The following is a 24669-nucleotide window of genomic DNA, read 5'->3' as shown; positions in this document are numbered from 1 at the left end:
TTTTCAATTAAATTTCGTCATTTCTATAATTACACAATCTTGACAATTTTGCTATTATTACCCGAATAAAGAAATGAAAGAATTATAGTTTATATGTTGATATTCAATAGCAATATATATAAGGAAAATATATGGATTGGGCAAGCGTACGATGGGTAAAGAAACGCTTGCGTATTCTGGGTTTTGAGATAACTTTCGCAATTTTACGGGAAAAAAAAGCAGAATATTTTTATCGGAAAATACTATTCGCGATATCACTGAATCAAATGATAATGAAATGATAATGAAATGGCTCGAAAAATGAGAGACTGCTCCGATATTTTCTTTACCCACTACATGTACGTATGTATTTGTTTGCATGCATTTCGATTTATTAACGCGTGAAATTCGTCCGATACAATTCATATTATACAATATGTATAGGAAAAAGTTAAAGATTATTGATCGCATTGCTTTGGCGAAAAAGGCTGACCGATTATATAAACAATATAAAACTGTACGTTTATTATTTGAATATTCTAAAAAAAAAATGTTTGGATGAAGCTGTAAGTTGCCACTGATAAGGTAAACTAAATTTAGAAATTTTTCAAAGAAGTACTTTATTAATTGATGTACGTATGAATCTTTAATTTTCTCCGAAAACGAGCCTCCTTTTCAAACGTCGTAATATAATATAATAACATGCTCATTGTTCTTAAACGTGCGACGTCTCATCGTCGCATTGCTGGCAGCAAGTACATACCAATGGCGTGAGAAAATGTGCCTACGAGACTGTTCACCCAGACAGTGTAATAATCGTTCAGCCTAATGTTTCCATTAAGCGGTCATCCGCGCGGTCGTGGAATGATTTTGTCAAGTTTATGAGCCACTTGTTCGCTAAAACATGCAATCGTGAAAATATTTCATGACGCCGCGTCACGTCGCGTTGAATTACCATTTAGAAATGGTAAGTTCTTATGTACCTTTGCACCACGTTCCGTCAGCGTCTGTGTACAAGGACGGTAAATAAAGGACAGAAGTGAAGAATGATAACTGATACGAAGAATAGTAAAGTCAACTCTTTTGACGCGTCTTGAAATACGATCGACTACGATGCCGATACGGCATGTTGTGCTAACTTCGGATCCCGACACTTAAAAGGTACACTTACACTCGATGACGCTTGCATAATACGAGCACTAGCTGCGCGACTCACTCACACGTGAATGATTTGTCCAATTAGATCGCGCTAGTTGTGTCATGCCTCTTGCGATATGCCAAACGAGATGTAGCGGTATCTCTCTACCGCAATCCTGATACGAAAAATTCATTCTTTTCGGCAACCCCTCGTAGCCACGGTAGTTCCCTTTACAACACTCTTATCATGAAACGTTAAATTCGTGCGCGAAACTTCCGTCTTTCCGGTAATGGACAAAATGATACAGCATCGTGCTTCTCCTTTGTTAAGAGCACTATCCATGTCAATTAAACGTAACAGAGTACCGTGTTTGTTACTCGCACACAACGTCGCTTCTTAGGGAAAAAAACGCGCGAATTCACACAAAGAAAATGTGAAACCTGATATTGAAGCATTTAATTAAAAGAGAGAGAGAGAGAGACTTCGTTATTCTACGGAAATGTTATGACAAGAACAAAAGAGACACGTGTACGGTATTGTTTGTACCGGTATCGCGCTATTATTCTTTGATGCCAATATTATTTATTAAAATACCTAATAAACTTAAATTCATTTCACGCATATTTATACAGGAGAATATTGATATACGTGGATATAAATAACGATTTCGCACAAAGCACTGTCGGACTGATTATTTTATTGCCACGCTGTCCCCGTGCTATTTAATTGTCTCTCTGAATAATGCACGGCAAGTTCATTTCCCAATACGGCGGCGAAAAGTGAGTTTCGTCGCGCTGGAAATCGAGATTTTCTGGGACAAATGTACGGTAGCGTTGAACGAGCGAGCGAGCGAGCGCGAGTCATCCTTGTTACTCGCGGCTCGTCGTTCACGATCAAAATGTAGCGAGAATTTACGAATTGGATAATCAGCAGCATCCTCATTAAAGCCCCCCCACTGAACGCCCCCGCCTTCCATTCTCCTTCGGTCGCGTGTGTGAATGCACGAAAGGCTACACGTACGCGCTACACGCATCGGACGCGTCGCGTCGCGTCGCGTCGCGTCGCCTCCACCCACTTATTCATTTTTATATCCGAGAGATGGGACACAGAGGGGGCGGAGGAATGGGCATTTTTCAATGATTTTGTGCCTTTTTCCAATGGCAATCACGCAATCACGCGACACGTAAATCAGTCACTGATAAAAATATTTAGCACCCAGACGGATAATAAACCGCGTTCTCGAAATTGCATCGAACGAAAGTTGCATCTGAACGATCGCTTCGATTTCGCCGTAGAACTCCTTTGCAATGTTCCTCCTGTTCTCTTTCACGTTCTTCAGAGAGAGGAATGCAGAAATATATCCCGGGCATTGATTCAACTGAACTGATCTAACTCGGGAAATTCTTGAGAATGCATCTTCGGATCTTTTAAGTAGCGTACTTTGCTATGTTGCCGTGCACTTTCCTGCACGATTCGAGATCTGGCTTAATGTCAATTTTGTTTCTTTGTTTTTTCTCCTTTTCACCGGAAATCCATCGCATACAACGATATTACGCCGCGCGTTTAATAACCCAGCTAAGTTGGAAACGTGTCCGACGCAATTAGCAGTCGGTTCTTAAGCAACACGGTACATACGAGCGGGTAGTTGCAATTGGACAGGATTATACCGTAATAACGAGCGTGTAATAACGCGATACGAGCGCATAAGTCACGTGTAATTAGCCGACCGTTTTGCGACGTGTCATTCAACTTTCGGCGCACGTGAGTCAGAGCCGCAGTTGCTGTTCGTTGGCGAGCAATCCGCGGTCGATACGCGCGCAAATAATTAAACAGTTGAGATCGAATTGAATTCGCCTCTCTCCGTGCGCGTGAGTGTACCAATATTTGATCTGTATCGCGCTCGTGCCCGTTCGCGATTGCGAATTCGCGTAACTTCAAAAGCTATACACTTGGCGCAGTCGTGCGAAATTTCCTTCCTACGTTGCGAATCAAGTTAACGAGTATGTTGATTGTCGCGCGATTGTCGCGCGTAATATCTATAAAAGATCCGTGACGAAGTCCAAGTAATTTTATCTAGAACGGAACTTGACAAAAAATCAGCAGGTCTTGAAATAGACCCTACTTTTATCGATCAACGTTCCGATCGAAAATCCTTTCGCGACGTGACAATGGATTTGCGAGGATTATGAAATACGTGCTCCTTTTAATCTCGATCGCTTTTCTCTTTTTTTTTTTTTGTTTTGTAACAAAATACACGCAAAATACACGCTTTTCTCTTTATTAATATGTGTATCGGAAAGGGAGACAGAGGACAGACTGTTGTTGAAATACGTGTCACCATCGGCGCGATAGTCAGTTCGAATTTTTCATTATTTACGGCAGAGTGACGTGCACCCTCCACTGGCTTTTTTCATAACAATTTCCAAACACTATTGTCAGGCGATCGGACGTTACCGTCTCCGTTTACGACACCGTTGCCGGTTGTCGGTTGATAGACGATATCTAGAATGTTTTATGCAGATAACCATTGTCTATCTTGACATTGACGTGATACCGGGAGATTTGTTTTGCGCTTCTTTATGCAGCGTCGTCGCGCCGTAGAACGTAACGCATCCGTGTCGCGAATGCAACGCTATGATAAACTCGACTCTCTTTCTCTCTTTTTCTCACATACTCCTTCTGTCCCCTTCTTCCTTTCGTGTATTCGTAAAGATACGCTGTCTCATAAATATGAATTCGGATTGCGCGGCAAACAAGGTGAGGAAAAAAATTGCTTGGGCCAAAGAACTTCGGCGGCACCAAGTTTGTAGTTGGCACTGATACGATGCTATCTTCGACGAGATGCTTTAACGGGATTCAAAGCGCTTGCTTTTTTGTGATTATGATATTCTGCTAACATTGAAGTGGCAGAAACATCTTGCCGTACAATTTAAACATCAATTTCGTTTCGTTCGCTCTTATATTTTACATTAATTCCGCGTTGCTTACTTTATTACCGGGTATATATCTTAATTGGTTCGCAAGGCATATATAAATGCCTAGTATGTTCTGTTTTGCTTTTTGCATATCTTCTAACAGATAAACCGTTAATTAAGCCGCGTGCTACAACGAAAGAACTGTTATCCGTCAAGGCAGCTCAAGACATTATAATTTATCCATCAAAATATATCGGTATTTACATATTAAAATTTATTTTGATATTCGAGTCCAGGCTGACGTCTCGACAATAATTAAAAAACAAATTGTACGGTATCGGAATAATTTTATGAATAATAAATTTAACAGTAAAAATTAATGAAATGGTTCTCATGCTTGCCATAAATCAGTTTACTTATTCTCCCTTGATTGCACGTGCAACACACGTTTATAAAATTGAATTTTCCGTTAAAGATCGCTGAGGAGGTTTTCGTAGTCGAGGATGGTCTCTCGTTGTCAGTCTCGTGAGTACGAGTTGCGTATGTTTCCTATTTATTCCGCAGCCAAATCGACACCGGATGATCGAAGCTCGTTAAATTACGTGCCAAGACTTACTAAAAGATCCCGCCCTGTGGCCGCGTGAGTCCTTACTCCTTTGCTTCGTGTCTCCATATGTTTAACGTAAATCACTGTCAAATAGCGAGACGTGTAAATCAACAAAAAAAAGTCTGAAATTTTATTTTAACATTTCATCAACGTTTCATCAGTATCTCAAAGACACATTCGAGTAGCAACGAAAGCTGGAGAGACCGGACTTATTTTAACATCGCACGATGAATTTCTTTCTTGCGAATTTCTCATTCCCTGCCGTTAAAAAATCTCACTCTACCTGTGACCGCGGTCACCCCTGAGCGACTGAGAAAATATGTCAAAGGACACGTAATATCCGAAAAATTTTTAACCGTTAGGGCTGTGACGTGTAGAGCCCAGTTCTCTCGATCATTGTTAAAAATGAAAGAATGAGAGGGAGAGAGGGGGGGAGAGAGAGAGAGAGAGAGAGAGACGAACACGAGAGGGACAGGGAAGAAAAATTGCCGACGAAGCCTTGCACCTGCATGGGAATACGGTGAGACGACGCAAGACGAGTGGGGGTGCGAGTTCTTCGCAAAGAACGAAGACAGAGGAAAGTCGCCGGTCGACCCGTCGCCGCCGCGCCGGCCGGCTAGTCGGTACACTAAACGCCATAAATGCATCCCCATTATTAAGCGGACACTTCCCGAGGAAATTTATTATATCCAGATGCGAGTATACGCGAGTGTCGAAACTACGTGAGATAAGTTCACGCGAGGGAGATCGGCGCGATAAAAATGCGCCGTCGTAGTCGTTCATACCTTCGATGGGCAGCAATCTCGTTTGATTTTATACTCGAGGCGCGCGAGGAACACCTGCCAAACGCCGCCGATTATCGCTCCTTTCCCCGTTTCTACTCGTTTTATCGTTTAATTTATGAAAATCCTGATACGCGACGTCCCCGACGAGAAAGAATGTCCATTCGGTGACGGAGACAGGCGTTTATGACACCCGGTGTACATCGCGCGAAACGCGTAACCGCAGCTGTGCGTGCGGTCGAGCTTCCCTGCCTCTCTCTCTCTCTCTCTCTCTCTCTCTCTCTCTCTCTCTCTCTCCCGCTACATCCGTGCCTTCGTCTTCCCTCTGTGCTCGCACACTCTCGCTTTGCTTACCTACCTACCCGACACCAGACCAGACGCAGATACGGTTCTCACGTCCTCGATCGTCGTCGGCGACGGCGATTTGCAGTTTGAAACAAACCCTCCTCGCGGTACGCTCGATCCTCTCTCAACCTGTCGAGAGTGCCGCCTGCCTGCCTGCCTGCCTGCCTTTCTTCTCTTAACAGATGCTCCGCCTTCGAAGACAATCTCGAGGGCCGGTTGTCTCGTCGGCAGGAGAATGCAAGCCGCGTGTTTCGTCGAGAATTTTGCTTTTCCGTACGCGCGTGAAATTTCATCGCGAAAAAAATACACGACGACACGATGTAATCCCTCTCGGGGTTTAGCTCAATCAAGAGTTTGTCTTATCGTGTGGTGAGTGCACGAGGCGCTGCGTTACCTTTGTCTTCGCCTCGTCGCATGCGTATCTCTCACGCAGCCGAACGAAGCGACAGCCTCTCGTTTTTTCTCGCATCTGCGAAAACCGCGTGTAAATGTTTGGCAGGTCCGTTATTTATGTAGTGCTCGTTGACGTTATTTATGTAGTGTTTGTTGACGATATCGCTCCTTATCGCGCGAATTCTCTATCGGCGAATCGATGGGCAGGAATATCGAGTAAACTGAACGAAATGAATATTTCTTTACTGATGTTGTCGTCGCCCGTTTAATCAGTTTTGCAAAAATTCTCATAGGCTGCCTTTGTCTATATTTCCACTTTGTCATGCTGCTGTCCCCTGTGCATTTCCATTCCTTGGTGAGGATGCACACGGTTGAGCGGTCTAAAAGGATAATCGGCGTATCTCGCGTAGGGAGAATGACAAAGGACAATGGTCTTAAACGAAATCGCCTCGTCGCTTCTAATTCTCTTCTCGCCGTGGCGCTCGATATCGCCCGTTATTTGCACGAATCGATGTTGACCCCGCGATTGAAACGCTCCGCGTACGTCTATTTTATCTTTTCGCCAGGCGATACGGTGCACATTGATCTTGTTATTGCTGCCTCTTATGAGGAAAAGCCGATATCGCAAAGCGACATTGTTAATCGAGAGCATCAACGCCGCGCCCCCGCTTCGCGTTTGAATTCAAGCGGACGAACAGGAGGAGGAGAATCGCGGGAGTAATTTCACGCGCGCTGTTGCAAACTTCTTTGTCGCGGTATCTAAAAGAGAAAATGTCGTCTCTCCTTAACAGAGCGGTCGCTTTTCTCTCGCGGGAGACTTATCGTCTCTCCCGCGGCAGAATTATCGTCTCTCCTGTTGTCGAGCAGAAAATCGAAACGACGACTCGCGATTCACCATCGTGCAAATCGTGCAAACCGAGCGGTGCTATTGTTAGCATAAATTAATCAACAAATCACAAGTATGTCTGCCCGTTACAACGCGTGCAATTACATTTTCACGCGAATGAAGAGAGACAATGGCGAACCTCGGGTGAGCGAAGCGATTTCCACTTCTGCGATCTCGTCTAGAGACGCATAGCTTATAATTGAAGTGACGGGGATATTTCGCGCGGGCCGTATCGAGCGAGATTAAAGATAGTCTCACTCGTGAAAAATGAAACGCTTGTGCCATTGGCGATCCGAATAAATAACAGGACAGGACCGAGTCGGCACGTCAGCTGTCGTTCGCGAGTAAGTGTCTACCTCTGCCGGCGCCGTTCGCCGGATACCGTTGCTACGGCTTCGATAGCTCACCCGATAGGTAGTGCCAGGGATATGCTTCTCTGCGAGCAGTCCTGTCCGCCGTGGATAAAGTAGATTCCTGAGAACGCTCTTGAGTGTATACAGGGTGTACCGTTCGCGACCGCGACGAGGACAGGCGCGATGGACATATGACGGTCCTAAGAACGAAACTTCGGATGATCGATTTCTTCTCTCTTCTACCTTTCCGCGAACTTTCTGTCGCGGACTTTCACAACACGTTGGCCCTTTTGCCAATACATCGCATGCCTCAAATTGGAGCTCTCTTGGACGGTGAAATATATCCCGGGCTAAACGTCGAATTTCATATCTCATAATTTCAAGTTTCAATCGCGCGTCTTCGGTGCTCCGCGTGTCTGGGAAATTGTCGGGAAATTATCGACAAAATTCAACGATAATCTCGCAAAGGATAACGTTGCGCTTCCGCGTTTGCCGCCGCGTTTGTCAGACAGGCATTGCACACTCTCGTCTTGTCATTCCGAATATTGTTCGCGATCCCCTCCGTCGCAGAAAAGGAAAGAATTTTGATTTACGAACGCGAGTATCATTTTCCGTGCGACTTCCGTTCACGTCACCCTGAAGAAGCAAAGTCCGTGAGCGCGAACGCGCGAGAGGTAGACTTGGGTCGGAAGGGGAGGGAGGGAGGGGGGGGAGAGAGAGAGAGAGAGAGAGAGAGAGAGAGAGAGAGAGAGAGAGAGAGAGAGAGCAATGGATAGCAACAGGTTGTGACGTCACAAGGCGCCACGCGACTCCGCTTCATTCACGAGAAGCCAGAAGAGCGAAAGAGGGTGGACCAGGAACTCATAACCGGCGATGTCTTACCTTTCCTGTTTTCTCACGTGATTCGACAAGCCGGTTTATCTCGATCGACCGCGCCGGCTCCCAGCCCGGCCTGGCAATTATTGGCCCGTAACGGTTCGAGTTGAAGCCCGGCAGCGAGGTTGCGGCAATGGGTTCCTGATTTCGAATTGATACCGGTAAATTAATGCTCGGCGCCCAAGTGCGTCGTTGCAGGACGTCGTCGTTAGACGCGCGCGATTCGAGCTCGTCCAGCTCGCGCCCCGAGCCTCTCGCGCGGTTGGCTAACCACGGCTGCAAAAGCTGCAAGTACAAGGATATGGCTGTTCCCTATTCGTCAGCTATTACGAAAACGAAGGCTTACGTCGATCCCTGAAAAGCTCGAAGCGCACTACGAACGTTCCCCCGAACGACAATCTGAATCTCGTCTTGCTGACAGATCTCACGATCGACGCGAGAGATCGTCCGTCGACCGCACCGCGATTACGATCATAAATAGCGCACCGACGAATCTCGTCGTGGAATCAACGGCGAATCGCTGAATTCATTCGCGCTCGTTTGCGAGCAGAAAAAGTCATGCAGCTCTCGACGCACTCTCGAGTGACGACGACTTGTTGCATCGAAGCCGGTCATCCAAGCTTCGCGTGGTCTTCAGCGTGAGCTCGGATTTTGTCGAGGGCGAGACCGCCAGTTTGATCCGTTCCCGATATATAAATTCGACGGACGAAAGCCCGAGATCTCACGAGATCGTGCGTCCGCCCAGTTCTCATTGCCGCTGTAACGTCAACGTCGTCCCTCCGTGGGGACTCACGTGGAGTCGTCGCGCGCGCGCGCGGTCCAGGGTTCTTCACCCCGCGACATCGTCGACGGCGCGCGCTCGCTCGCTCGCTCGCGCGTAGTCGTACGAATTCGAGTCTATCCGTTCACCGACGCGACCGCGCGCGCGTTTCTCGCCTCGGCGCACGGAAAAGACGGCGAGCGAAGGATGAAAGACGACGGCCAGGCAAGGTGAGCGCGCTGTGTTACCCCACCATGGAGCGAGTAGCCACGCGAGTTCATTCATGAGATCGTGGGAACGTGCCTCACGGTGGGTCCGTTCTACCCCATCCTTTCCCCCCTACCTTTCCCTCCTCCTGGCACATGTTAGCCGGTCGGTTTATCTTTTCTTGTCCTCTCCCTCCTCTCTCTCTCTCTCTCTTTCCCTCCACGCCACCGTCACTCTTCCTCTGCTGCACCGCGCGATATCTCCTTCTCCCTCGCGTCTAGCACCTGTTTCTACCTCCTCTCCCCCTCTCCCCTGCGCCCCTCTGTCCCTCCCGCCGCGGCGTCCTCCCCGACTCTCGCTCCCGCAATTCCTCACCCTAGCCTCTATACTCTCCTTCTTACTCTCTTTTCCCTAATCACTCCTCCTTCTTGTACGCTGCGCTCATTTCTCCGTACTTAGCTTCCTTCTCGCTCCTTCCGCTTCCATCGCCGTCCCATCCTGCCGCTCTTCCACATCCCCGTCGCTGTAATTCCATCGTGCTCGCGTTATTTATCTCTCCTCTCTTTCCTCCTGCAACTTTGGTGACTTCATCCTTCCTAGTCCCTCGTACGCGTCTTATTGTCTTTGTCGTCCTCGTCGTCGTCGTCGTCGTCGTCATTGTTATTGTCTTCTTGGAAATTTCTTCATTTCTTGCCCAATTGTTTTTCCCAAAGCTATCTGTGGTGCCCGGCTCTCCCCGCTGCTCGATCTACATTGTACCGCGCGCTGACCTCGCCGCGCGTCCCTCTCACCTGTTCTTTATTCAGGTTCAACGTATTTTTTTCGCGATCGGTCCCCGTGTCTCTCTCGCACCACCTTTGTAGCCATTCTCCCCTTCTCCGACATCTGCTCGTCTCCCTCTACGGTTCTGTTCCGCACGCTGCTTCGTTTTACCTGCTCGGCCACTCGCGCGCTCGATCGTCCCCTCTCGCTCCGACCCTTTCCAGGATCTACGTTCGGTACAGTGGCTGCTACAAGCTGTGTCACTTTATCGGCGAAAAACACGGCGAGAAAGCATGTACGCCCGAATGGAGAACATCGGTCAGCGCGCGGGCCGACCTCGAAGATGTTTTCACAGGCTATGTAAATCCGCCGATAACGCGTATCTTTCGGACTTCTGAATTATTATTGGATATGTATGCGCCGGAAATAAAACGCGAGCGCGCGGAGCAGCGCGGTGTAGCGCCATTTCTCGCTCTCTTTTAACGACCGTATTTATTTAATCGGAAAGCCGCGCGAGTCTCTCGAGCAAGCGCGCGGCGCACGACAGCGCGCCGCGTAACGATAATAGAGCGAATCGAGTCGAGTCGAATTATGGGAAAGAAGTATCTGCGTCTCAGAGACAGTACGGTGATTGGGCATAAGATTAAGTACTTCCTGTCGACCGGGAGAATTAATGGCGTTAAGGTGGAAAGTAAGGGGAAGTGAATGAGTGTACGCCAGGTTTTTTTTTTTCATTTAACATCCTTCCCAGCCCCCTCCCAAATCTCCGCGACTGCTTGCGACTCTCGAGGAAAATCGGAAAGAACCTGAGTTTACAGGTAGAACGCTACCTGTCGAAACGGATTAGTTTGCGTGCTGTGCGAGGATCTCTCTCACGCTTCCTGTCGTTCTGCCTCATTTCCTTAATCTTCGCGACCGCCGCGAGGAGCGAGCGCTCCTTGACGCACGGTTCATACGCTCGTCAATACGTCTCATTTTGATATAACGTATTAACGGGAAAAAGGAAGGAGATTATTTTAAGATGATGTATAACATTTCGACGATTCAGCTGTCCGCCGCCGTTTGCCGGATTAAACGTCCGTGGTAGAAAGCGTTCGTCGTGTACGCAAAGAGCGCGACCTGGGGAAACCCGAAGAGAGTGCCGTGTGAGTTGTCGGCCGCAATATAGGATATTAAAATTTTCCCCAAATATGTCACACACCCGCGTAATCCAACACAAAAATTGCACAACACGCGTCAAAGCGATCTATACTCGAAGCATTAAACATCAGAACTTCGGTAGACCTTTCTGTTTCTGTTCTGAGAGAAAAAGAGACAGAGGAACATTCCGATCAGTATTTTATGACATGTCGAAAATGTCGTCCAGTAATTCCATTTAAAACGAGGCTTAAAACGGGAAGACGATGAGGCCTCTGCGCCAAAAAACACTGTGTGTGTGTGTGTGTGTGTGTGTGTGTGTGTGTGTGTGTATGCCCTCCTCTCCCATAGCGTAGAAAAAATGAGCAAACCTTTCTGGAGCTCGTCGGAGGAACTTTCGTGGTTTACTGTACCCGACGACCTCTGCGTGGCCGGCAGCCGGCGGAGACATAATTGCGGCTCGTAATCATGCTGCCGAGCCCGAGGGTATTCCCCGTTCCCTCTTTAGCCCGTAGCTCGTTTCTACTTCGTCTTCGTTTCGCTCTGTCGTACTCTCTCTCTCTCTCTCTCTCTCTCTCTCTCTCTCTCTCTCTCTATCTCTCTTTCTCTCTCTCTCTCTTTCTTCCATGCTCTTATTCTCTCCACCCTTATCCTTCGCTTTGCGTTTCTCCAGTTGAAGCGACTAAAATGTAATAACGTTACGTCTGCGGAAGTTAAAGGCCCGAGTAGGAAGCCCGAAAGGGGATAGATTGGATGGATATCGGTGGAGAGCGATGTGGAAGCTCGGAGCGACGAGCGGAGAGAACACTCGGCGAGTTTCTGTTATCATCGGCTCGGTATATGACGAGTGCAGAAAGCATCGCGCACGCGATGGAAAAGCGTACACCTAGGGAAGATTCAATCTCGTTTTCGCATGAGAAAGCGGATAATCGATATTACGCAATTAATACCGCTTGTCTCGCGATTACCCGCGACAGCTCGCGACAATCTCGATTAAACTCGGCTGTAATTTCGTGAAGAATATGAGACGACGGGAGAAAAATACAACGGAGGGTAGACGGGGCAGAGGGGGGGAGGGGAATTTTGCAAGCGGCTGCACTTGTTACGTTAGCATTGTCATACTGTAATCAATAACTTTGCATCTCACCGACTGTCTCTGTACTCGTTATAGATTAACTTCAGTTATCACGGGAAACGTGTTATAGAGAAAAACATAGACAGACAGACAGACAGACAGAAAGAGAGGGGGTGAGAGAGAGAGAGAGAGAGAGAGAGAGAGAGACATGGGAGGGTAAATAGAGGAGAAACTTAGCATTCGGCCGCTATCGTTACATTTGCGTGGCCACTTTATAATAACAGTGCATTTTGCAAATAACCCACCTACAGTATGCGGCGCGGCTCGAATTTGCCTATATTGTTACGATAAACGCGAGGCGAAGAAAGAGGCGCGCGTAAGGTCGGCACAGGGAGGAACTAGCCGGGGCTACGCGTTCGGTGCGTATCATACGCGCTATTACCCTTAGAAGATACGGCTCACCGCGCCGTTTTACGACCGAACGTTTATTCGCCATTTCGAGCCTCTTAACGTCCGCCGCGGAATATCGAGCTTAATATATCGAGACGCGCGCGCGCGCGCGCGCGTTGGACCTCTCTCTTTCTACCGTCCGTCTTTTACTCCACGCCCTCCTCATTCCTCGTATTATACGTTCGCGGGCACACCACCTCGAGGTAGCCAACATGAGAGTCTCGCGCGTGAGAAAGAGAAAGAGAGAAAGCCTCGGGAGACCGCCCCGTGATTCGGGAGAAAAAAGAGGAAAAAGAGGACGCACCCTTGGCCGCACCGATCGGCCGTGCTCTCGCGAGATTGAAATGCGTTTGGCAGGAATCCGCAACGGAATTTACGGCGGCACAATGTATGCCATTGTATCAGAGCTTCGCGTTACTTGAGATTCTGCCATTTCGTCGCGTTTCTTTGCGGAAAATGTTTGTTGAAATTAATTCCTCACACACACACACACACACATGTACGATCGATAGAGAAGTGCAGACACTTTAAAGCGACACGAGCGTAGGCGACTAGCATCGAAAGACAAAAGGGTAGCGCGAGCGCTACCCATCCACGGGGATGAAACGCGAGAAATTTACATTGGAAATGGCTCGTGAATCCGCCTCCTCCGCGTCTCTCTCGGAAAAGTATAAAGACACAGCAGTCCTTACGACCGGGCGTAGCCGATTAGGGATGCTATTAAATATACGCGGCTGCAACGCAGGTACACGACCTGAAACGGGCAACAGCCGGCCGATGTTATTGCTCTCGGGAAGACGGTAGCCGGGGTAATTGATTATCTTGCGCCCTTTATACGTTACGAGCTTGCCCTACCTCTTAAATCCAGCCTCCGCGATCTAAGATGCGCTCCGCGCATTTTCTATACCCGCAAATTATACGGCGGAATCGACGTTAGTTTCAGGGGAAAAAGAGTTAAAGCGAACGAAAGTGGTCTACTACCGAGATGAGGGATCGCGGCATATGTAAAGGGGGAGGAACGCAGTAAAAATGAACGTAGGCATTCATAGGAAATTATTTGCGCCGCGCACCCCTTGTTACCGCGTCTCTCCCTCTCTCTCTCTCTCTCTCTCTCTCTCTCTCTCTCTCTCTCTCTCTCTCTCTCTCTCTCTCTCTCTCTCTCTCTCTCCTACAACCTACAGCCGGAAAATAATAATCATATAGTACTGTAAAGTAATAATTAAAGAATCAATGCACCTGGTTGGCCTGCTCTCGCAATTTTCACTCACCTGGCGAAATTTGAACAACAAGTAAGAACGAATGATATCACACGAAATTTATTCGTGTTTCTTCGTGCCAAGAGAATACGATTAATTATATTAGCTTATAAGCATGTAAATTAGCATAATTATAAGCCCAGCCGGCGCTCGGCGAGATATCGCAAACCTGATATGTCTTGCGATCGTTCTGCTTTACGCAGGTATACCGAATACGATCCGTGTGTCTACGACTATTGCGTATTTGAAACGTATTTGAAACGATGTGAAAGTTCGCCCAAGTTTTTCATCAGTGTTAAGAAACGTGTCAATATTCTTAATAACGCGCATGAGTCGCATTGACGGTATGTCGCGAGTCGCGAGCACGTCCAGTCGGTGTGAAACGACGCGAACAACTCGCATCGACGGTTTCTACACAGGAGTAGTCGTCAAGCTTGCGTTCGTTCGTAAATACGAGTTCCGTGGAACTTTCCACGCTGAGAACACTTGTTGCAAAATCATTTGTTACCCAACAATCTCTCTCTCTGTATTCAATCTTTGTCGATTCCAAATTTTCGATTCCTCGAGATCGAGCGAATTATCAGGGTTAACGTGGAATAAAAATGCCGAGCCATTAACGAGCACAAAATTGAGCAGCGGATACTCGCTTGAGACGTCAGCGCGATCATCGGACAAAGAAACGGGAGAAGGCAACAGCCAGCGAATTCACAAACTGTAAATCGGTCAAGCTGCTAATTCAAGTGTACCTGCGCTCGACGCTGAATGAGCAAGGTGGATCATTAAATTACGAATTAATTGCAGCGCGGCTTGTAATGCGTCTTCCAATTTCAAAGTGGCGAATGAGAGCAATCCGACGATACGAGGACGAGGGGGGGAAGCCACAGCAGCGGCAGCAGCAACAGCAATAGCAAGAAGAAGGAGGATGAATATAGTAGCGATGCACGCGCCGTGCACTTCCGAGGCGGCGAAGTCTCGGCGGACTTTTATGTGGCGTATCTTGCCTTATAGAATCCTCCTTCGGCCGGCGTATTATAGCCGAGCCGACGCTTGCTCCTGCTGCAGGCTGTTGCTGTTGCTGTTGCTGCGGCTGCGGCTGCGGCTGCTCTTCCATCGGCTTCTGGTCTCGCGAGAGAGATTACGAAGATAATGGGCCTCGAGTAGCCGGCATCGCTCGGTCCCCGCTCCTAACAAATTGCTGGGTTCATTCATCCTCTCCGACGATAGAGGGAAAAACTAGCCGCGCGCTGGCTACTCACACCGTCGATCGCCGTACGCGCGCGCGCCTCCAACTCGCCCTTTCTCGCGTGGCTATCGTTACGGAATATCATGTGCGCGCGCGCGTTCCCCTCTCCTTCTCCTTCTTCTTCTTCTTCGTCTTCGTCTTCGTCTTCTTCGTCTTCGGTGAACGAGCGCGTCGTCGGTTATCAACGACGGATACAGAAACGCGATACAGAAACTCCCTTCTCGCTCGCGCGCGTCATTCCACGTGCAATAATCGGGAATTTCCTATAAGGGCCTTGAAACGCGAAACGCGAAACGCTTTTCTAATCGGCCGTTCCGGAAAACGGAAATGCCCCGCTTCCCGTGCCGCGAAGAAGCCCGTTTATCGCGGCCATTAGTCAGAGATAATTTTATATTCCGCGTTATATGTATACATACAATATAATCGCGAATCATTGCCGCGTATGCGTGCGTGCAGACACGTAGCGCGATATACAGCGTGCTGCGACTCCTGCGAAAGGTTCATGCCGAATAGTGTGACAGATGACGGAACTTATACACGATAAATTTCGAATGGAGGAAGAAACAAAAATTCCCTCGTGTCTCGCTTCGCGATGTTGGTCAGACCGCTATTTTCGCACTGTTTCGCTTCACTTCGTCGCGGCGTTTGATATTATGAAAGATTGCAACGCGACACTCTCTTGGGATATATGTATATATGCGTATATTCGAATCTACGTGCGTACGCGTACACGCGCGCAGTATATACGCTTATAATTACGACTCCTGTGCTGTATCTGTGTCTCTTCGCGGCTCGTTGGCAAGCGTGATTCACGTTCTCCAGAAGGCGATAATTCCCATATTATCCAGTGACTAATATGTGTTTTGCGCGGCAACGCGAGAGATTTTCCTTTCTTAAACCCGTTCTGTCTCCGGCGATTCCGATCTATCGATTGTGCCCGCTCGTTGCGCGGTGGAATTAATTTTTCTTTCCCTGGAATTCGCCCCGCGTTTCCCAATAACGCGGCGACGCCGCGTTTCCTTTCGCGCGCTGCCGCGTTGCTGCTGCTGCTGCTGCATTTTCTTCGCAGCTTGCGGTGTTATTCATTCTCCACAATTCAAGCCGCGAAGAAGGCACGAAGACGAGAGCTTCCTCCTCGTACGAGCGCTCGCCGCGTCATTTATATCCCGCCGTTTGAATATTCGCCCGTAAATAATGCGACTCCGTGTGTTTTTGTTCGCAAATTAGAGGAATTACTCGCGATCGTCGTCCTTCGCGGAGTGGCATCTACTCAGCGATGCGCGGCTCTTACCTTCAGCGTGTGTCGCTGAATAAATTAGCTACTTTTAGAAACGAAGTCTAAGCCCGTCTAACCGCGATATGTTGCGGCGGCATTTTTCGCAACCGGTTCCATCAATGTAGCTCTTTTGCGCTTCTCGATCGCCTCGGATAGACGCGCAGCGTGCGCGCGCGCGCGCGCGCGCGCCGAGCCGTCGATAAGAGAGGACCACGCGTGGGCACTGGACTTGATGCACCAGCCTGAGAGAAAAGAAGCGCCGATAAGACCAGCCGACATACTCGTCGACGTGCCTGCGTCGATCGCATAAATCGCGATAGCGAGTCAATATTCGATTTGCATAAATTAATATATACGAGTCTGGCGGGAGCGAGAAGTGAGAGCACGCCTCGGCTCGGCGTATCAAGTTTACGGCGTGACAGAAATCCGAAAGAGGGATCCCTCAGCGAGACTACATAAATAGCCGGCACAACTGAATCATTAGCAGAACTATATACCCGAGTCTCGGAGTCTTGCTCGGCAATTAAGCCGGCGAAGCCCGTCGAAACTCGAAAGTCCAGCGTGAATAAATGATCGTAATACATATTATGAACCTCCGAGCATTATGATTATCGCTGCGCTTTCAGGACACTTTCAGACCTCGCCAAGATGCCAAACCGCCTCGAATCAGTTTTCCCCAGCCGGGATGATCTTTTCCTCGTTTACAGTTTGTTCCCGTTGTTGTTTTTTTTTTTTTTTTTCACGTTAGCGCGCCGCAACGATATTGCTTGGAAGTAGACAAGGAGGACTGATAAGAGGCTGCTACTTAGGTATAGGCGAAACCACCATCGGTCCCCTCTCGATCTCTTAATCTCGGTTACGTTACCGCATCCTGAACACTGAAATGTGGTGCGTTCTTACGCCATTTACATCGCGATTGTGTCCAGGACCAAGGATTTAGTTTGTCAGTTTCCGTTGAATCGCTACGGAGAAATCCACGCGTGCCACTTAACTATGTCCTGAACCTGAGTTGCCGCGGAACTTGGCGCGAACCAATTAATTCGTTTCACGCCCACGCGAACTGTGCGCATGTGTGTACGCCCGTGTACGCGCTCGCCAACGTGTTTGTTACATTGTACATGTAATGCGGCTTGAGAGAGAAAATGTGGACGTGACGTGATGACAGCGCGATATAGAACTTGAAGACGCAGAAGGTAAAAGGTCCACTCGGCCTCATTATTTTTCGAGATTCGAAGGCTGCGGAATTCTTTCTTCACTCAATACTCACGTGCAGTGATTTTCGCGTCTTACCGTCTTAGCGGAATCTAATCGCTTTAATCTTCTATCGACTCGACTTGAACAGTAACCTGATTCTTGTTTCGAGTTTACGCGAGCGTGTCGCACGGCGGCAATGCCACGCTTCCCTCTTACAAGAACACGATACTCTTCGGATGTCTGCTAAAACGACAGAAAAAAAAAAAAAAGGTAACGTAACGAAATTTCCGCGCTGCGGAAAAATTCAACGCGCGGGGGAAATCCACGTCGCGCGACTGTTCGCTTTGCAACACATCAACGTTGTCAACGACGAATCGGTGAAATATGAGAAGGAGATTCGAAGATTTCGAAGGAACCCGGGCCCAGGGGCGAGTCGCGCTGCGACCGCGCGGGATGAACAGGTCGCGATCCTCCGCGCGGGAAGTCGCGACCCAGGTGCCTCTCGCGCGATGTCGATATCGGGGTGAGGGGGGGCTCGATGTCAGGAGACAGCTTCGGAGAAGCGGACACGCAGCCGCGACATAGCAGCATCTTATGTAACAGATGCGGTTTCGCGGTGATCGTCCCAACAGCTGATGCGTAGGAGTGGCCGAGTGAACCAGTTGACAGCGCTCAACTACCATCCGTCCGTTTTCTCTCCTCTCTTCTCGGCCCCGCTTCACACCCTTCTTCCTCTATCCCTTCCAGCGTGGTCCGCGCGCGCGCGAGTTGCCGGCCACACGACCGGCACGCACCAGTTAGCCTCCTCTTGCACTCGCAACTGGCGTGCACGAACCGGTAGCTATCTTCGTCTTTTCCTGCTCCATTCTCAATATCCTCCTGCGCGACTTTTCCGCTGCGGCTGAATTGTTCTCGCGCTCGTTCACGGCGTCTCGTGGCCGTTCCGTCCTCTCCGCTGGTCCCACGTTTGCGAGCGCGACGTTGACGAGCGGTAGCTGCATTTTTTCCTTACTGGGACACGGCTGTTGAGCGCTCGTACGTGTGTACGTGTGAAAGCAAAAAGGGTGTCGCTCTTCAACATGGGAACTCTCTGATAGCAAACGTTGCCCGCAAAACTTGCCCGCGTCCAGCATGCATATTTTCGCCCCAAGTATGAAAAGTAAAACACAAGCAGAGTGAAGTATCTGTCGGACTTCCATTCACGCTCTTGTGCTCCGCGACGCCGCCGCGATTGGCGCGAGAGGCTTTGTCAGAGGAGAGACGAATGAGGAAGTTACATCCTACATTTATTACACTCGACAGCTTGCTGCTGCTGCTGCTGCGGCGAGTCGAAATAAAAGCGCAGCTGTTGATACACACTGTCCAATAATTGTCCTCGCGGGCCTTATCGTATGCACGGCGATTCGCGACTCGACAGCGACTGCGAGCAATAATGATAATTACGGAGCGATTCATGCGTCGCCGCGCGCGACTCATCACTCATCCTTTATTTCCCCGTGTCCGACAGCGCCTCTGCGCCTTTAATTCGTCCACGCTGTGCGAGCGGCGTTTAAAGGATACCTGGCATTTATAGTTCTTCCGCGATGAAAGCTATGTTTCTTTCGCCATTCGCTCGCTCGCTCGCTCGCTCGCCGGGCGGACGGCTGGTACCACACCGCCGGTCGCGCTCTTCCACTCATCCGTAGACCAGTTCGCGTACGTGCTTTTTTTCTGCATCTTCCTCCGCCGCTTCTTCGTCCTGCTCTTTCTGCCGCTCTTCCTCCTTCTTGTCTCGGCCATGTACGTCGCCGAGGCGGCGTCTTAGCCTAGCTGTCGAGGAGTTTTCGTTCGCAACGTTCGCGCGTTGCATAATACGCCGCGCGGGAATTGCGCGTACTTAATATTTTTTCTCGTCAAACGCGCCTCGTCGTCCTTATCGGACAATTTCGCCGCCAGGCGCCGCCTTCGAGTTACCGTTACCGAAATAGCAGGTGGACGGAATTGCAGACGCGGATGGATCGATAACCGCGACGACGCGATTCGGAATTTATGCCCGCGCGCCGACAATAATCCGGCGCGCTGCGAATCGAATAGCAACATCGAACGCGAGCCGTCTGATATCTTTCTCGCGCGACACTGTCTAGAGGGCTAGAAACGCGCGCGCGCGCCTTAATCGCGGCTAATTTGCATCGCAGCGCAAAACACGTATTCTCAATTAGAGATGAATTCGTTACAAGCGCGCGTCGTTGGACCATCGATCCTGCGGGAAGCTTCCAGCCCGCTGCGGCCCGCTTTCCAGCGGATATTACGGCGGTCCTCCGAGAACCGCTCGAGAGCGTCGAGCGAGCGTTGATTAGCGCGCTACATCGTTAAACAAATAAAATAACGAAATATATAATTGATTCCGCCGAGAGATGCGTCGCGGCGACGGGGAAGCGAATGGCGTCAGGGGAAGCCGAACAGGTTTTCTCGCCGAGCGTACGAGCGTAAGGTCACCGTGCAGCGCGCGTGCAGAAGACGAGAGAAGACTCGCCTAGAAAACGCGCGCTGTTGGTAGCACCAGCTCTACAAAGACGAGCACGACGACGACGACGGCGGGCGAACGAGTCCCGCGCCGAGTAGGGCCGATCCGTTTGCGATAATCGTCGATGCAAATGATTGTGCTTATCGCGACCGCGTCATTCTAATACCACAGCCGCTTCTCGTTTTGGAAACTTCGCTATCGCTTATAAAGCGATCTCACGCTGGTCAATTTATTCATCACGCGCACATCGCGATACTTTGTGGCCGCGCGCCGGCCGGCGCCAAGTCCGATTTCCCTGCAACGTGCGCGTCCACTCGCTCCTGTCGCGGGTAACGCGATTAAGAACTCGCGCGCGCGTCTCCATCGCGACGATAAATATAGCGCGCGGTGCTGCCCGTTCGTAAGAAGCCGGCTGCGGCTTTGACTCGAAACGAGTCGTCGGTAGCATCGTTAGGTAGGTAGGTAGGTAGGTAGGTAGGTAGGTAGATAGATAGGTAGTAGCTAGGCGGGTAGGTTCACCGAGATGATGACTCGGCGGTTCCCAAGTGATAATTCGCGAGTCGAGCGATATCGGCCAGGCCGATCACGACCGACTTGGCTTGATCACTTAGTCGACGCGAATGATCGCCGCAATCGCGGTAACGGTAAGACGCTGGAACATCGCGTCGAAATGCTATCTGCCGCGATTTCGCGGTCGTAGGAAGGCATTAAGGGTAATAGTCGGGCATCGTGCACGTCGAGACGACGAGGCGCGTATCGCTATTAATTACGAAGTTTGCCATTAACGAGGCATGAAAATTCGTTATCGACGACGATTCGCGCAGAGTGAGTGGACCGGTGGTGCAGCGCAGCTCCGGTGCGTGCGCGAGCTCTGCATGGCAGCATGCGGCTTTCAGGTAAAATCAAGCGGTGGAAGCAGAAGAGCGTGGCGAGAGAGAAAGAGAGAGAGAGAGAGAGAGAGAGCCGGAGAGTCGGGATGCTGCGCGCGAGCTGGGTGGGGAGAAGAGCCACGCGATCGAGATTTATTTATAAGCCTCGCGAGCTCGAGTTCGCTCCTACATTATCCCGCTTCCTCCCTTCCTCCGGTTCCACCTGCTCTCTCTCTCTCTCTCTCTCTCTCTCTCTCTCTCTCTCTCTCTCTCTCTCGCAGTCTCTTCCTACGTTTCTCTTTCTCTTTCCCTACGTGACTCCTCGATGCCGCGATACCCACCGCTGTTGTCGGTCGCGGCACGTCCTAACAGTCGAGAGCAACCGGGGTTTCTTCATCACGCCGACGTATTTTCCTTCGACGCGGCCTGATACTTTCGAAACGGAAAAATTACCGTGCACGCGTTTCACGAAGAAACGACTTGATATTATCGCCTCCGTCTGCGCCTTCATTCAGATTATGTCGCGGGACGAATTGCGTTATCGGCGCTTGAGAATATAACCGGTAATGCCCCGGGGAACATTTGACGAAAAGAGTCGACTGAGACTTGAAATCCCAAATGGTTGAGAGAGAGAGAGAGAGAGAGAGCGTTGTATTTTTTGTTTCTCACCGAGAGTTTCTCTCTTCATCCCGGCCAAGTCGCAAGGTGGAATTTCACGAAAACGCTGCTTGCGCTTGCGTTTCGAGCTAGCCACTCGAGTGAATTTATTCGAAAAGCGCGATATCTGCGCGTATCGATTGCATCAGAATACCACGACAATTGCGAAAGTGAGGAGTTGCAAAGCGGCAAGAGGAAAGGCGAAGCGAGTTTGCCCCGGCTCTCCCGCGCGAGAATGTTGTCGATTCTTTTTTCTCCCTACGGTTATCACACGTACTCGCAATATGACTCAGCATTCGGAAAATGTTGCATACCCTTGACGAGAAGAATGTGGCTTGTAGCTGTGGGGGACTGTAATGCGGCGTTAACGATATATATATATACATGTACGCGCACGGTACGTAAAAGTACGACACGCGGAGGAAAGAAGAGAATCAACGAACGTCGTTTACCGTTGGCTGTTATCCCCCAACTTCAATATTTATACTTTCGCATTCAATTGCTCTCTCGACAATCGAGTCGCGAAATACCTTGCCTTGGGAAACAATCAATGTCCTCTTCAAATCCGCGCCGTGCGAGCGCCGGAACGATTCGTTTACCCGACATGCTTCGTACATTTCTTCTCAACTTACGCTTCATTGTATATAATTATAAAGGAAATTATATATTTGAGCGAACGCGCGGGCAGGGGGGAGAAACGCGGTGTTTGTATCGCACGGAGGAGTCTGACACCGAGAGTCGCGCTCTCTCAGTGAGAGAGAGAGAGAGAGAGAGAGAGAGAGAGAGAGAGACAGAGAGAGAGAGAGAGAGAGAGAGAGAGAGAGAGTCCTCCTTCTAGATTTAATTTCTTCTCCGGATCTTATCGTTAACGAGAACGTGAGTGGAAGATAATGGGCGGTTAATTAAACACGAAATAAACGTTAAGGCAGCGTCCGTTTATGATGGCGCAGTGCGTGCCGGCCGCGGTTTCAACAGCAGATGCGGACGCACGCTCTCGCGTGTCCGCCTCTCTCGTCCCGCGACTCGAGTTCGCGAAAAGCTAATTAAAAGTCGAGGATTGGCGAGCTAAGTACTTTCGGCACTTCGGCTCTCATCAACGATTCGTCACTCCGCTCAGCCGATTATTCTCGTTCCCTTCGCTAGGTAATTAAGGTGGAGCGAAAGGAGTTGCCCCCCTCGAAAATCGGGGCCGTTCGACTGTCGCTTCTCTCGGGGTCGCGCTGCGAGATATTCCTCGACACTGCGATCGTGCGAAACGGATGCATAGTCTCGCGGACTTAGCTCTCGACTTGTGTCGTAAAAAATTAATAACGCTACTGTTTACGCGCGAAAGTCATTTCAATCAGCGACTCGAATTGCACGCTATCAAAACGTGAACGTCGATTTCCCGAGATTCTTTTCCTCGACTCGCGTCACGTCGGGGACGGGGGGAGGGGGGAGGGACGTTTCATAAGAGGAGTCAAGATGCAGGCTGAGGAAAGGGAGATATAAAAGCGCGAGTATAATCGAAGGAATCGACGCAAAAATGCGGGGCGAATAGTTCAGCTGCGCGACTCAAGCGCGCGCGCGCGCGTCTCAGGAACACGTTTCGCGGTAGATAAAACGGCTAAAAGACGAAAGAACGCGCGAGTAAAGGAGGATTTTGCGCCGCTCGTCCGCGTCCGCGAACGACGCCGCGAGAGAGGCCTCTCCCGACCGACGCGTATCTAGATACCAAAGAGTGCGCACAACGGGTAGAGAAGCGCTCATGAAACAGGTTCGAAGTTACTCGGGAACTGGTCAAGCAGCGAATAGGAACAACACGAGATACTATCCGATTGTACGGCCGATTGCCGGCAGGCGTGCGTAACGGTACCGATCATGTCACCGATTCAAGCTTTTCAGTTTGACGTTTGCACGCGCTCGCTCGGATGTTTCCTGCAAACGGCAAGACGGACGTGTCGAACGTTAGTTACACGCTCATTTCCAGTTCCACATTCGATCGGACTTTCTTGGGGACGAAAGAAACGGAGAAATCCGCCGGCCGGCGCGGCGCGGCGCGGCGCGGCGCGGCGCACAGTGGGGCGAGATGACATTTTTCGGTTCTCTAGAGATTTGAATTTCCAACCGATCATCGATCACCAATGGATGAGGTTGATCCTGAATAAATTCCAAAGAGATCTGTCTAGCCGAGATTTTGAAAAAATTATCGGCTCAGGGTTCATGGCTTTAGGGTTTGTCTTAAAAGTTCGTCGTTTAAAGTACAGTGTCTTGGGTTCGATCCTGTGGATACTAAATGCGAGAGCCCAGAATTTGTAATCACCTTTTCTGAGAAAACTTAGAATTTCAAAGCTCACCATTTCAGCCCACATTAAGAAAGAATTAAGTCATATGGATCCAATAAGTAAAGACATGGAGAACATTGAACAAAACATCCAACCCTAACCTGATGAGCCCAAAGCTTATAAACCTCAGCTCATAAGCCATCATACGGAGATAGAAAGTATCTTTCATAGTTTCAATCCGCTGAATACGCTATCAGATAGAAATTAGTGTCGAATAATGAGTATTTCACAAGTTTCTCGCGTTTAACGATAATTTTTCCTCTTTCGGGGCTAGTAATTTTGGGGTGAGAAAAGAAATTTTTCTTTTTATTTTGGCAAGACAGATCTCTTCGGAATTTATTCAGGATCAACCTCATCCGTTGGTGTCGATGATCGATTGGAAGTTCAGGTCTCTAGAGAATTCTGAACCAAAGAATGTCATCTGGCCCCATTGTACGGCGCCTCGATGGAAGAAGCGGCTGAGAAGCGAGAAATTTCTCGAAGATCTCGTCGCGAATGCAATCGTCGGATTGCCCCGGTCGTGGGTGTAATCGCGAATGCGCTCCCCTCGCTCTTTTAATCGCGTCCGATAATAGAAGTAGAACGTCGGTCCATTTCTCTCTTTATCCCTCCGTAAAAACAACACGTCGTAAGCGCGTCTCTCGTTCGAATGAGACACACGGGAGGAACAAAGAAGCGGGCA

General features: G+C 49.5%; 1 protein-coding gene across 4 annotated transcripts in view; it reads left to right on the top strand.

Moving 5' to 3' along the window:
- pnt (ETS transcription factor pointed) overlaps positions 1 to 24669 on the top strand; it is a 109297-nt gene that overhangs the window by 16370 nt on the left and 68258 nt on the right. The window lies entirely within an intron of this gene.

Source organism: Harpegnathos saltator, unplaced genomic scaffold, assembly GCF_003227715.2.
Source record: "Harpegnathos saltator strain DR-91 unplaced genomic scaffold, Hsal_v8.6 scaffold56, whole genome shotgun sequence".
Taxonomy (NCBI): domain Eukaryota; kingdom Metazoa; phylum Arthropoda; class Insecta; order Hymenoptera; family Formicidae; genus Harpegnathos; species Harpegnathos saltator.
The sequence above is the reverse complement of the archived record's forward strand: the minus strand, read 5'-3'. Positions and strand labels throughout refer to the sequence as shown.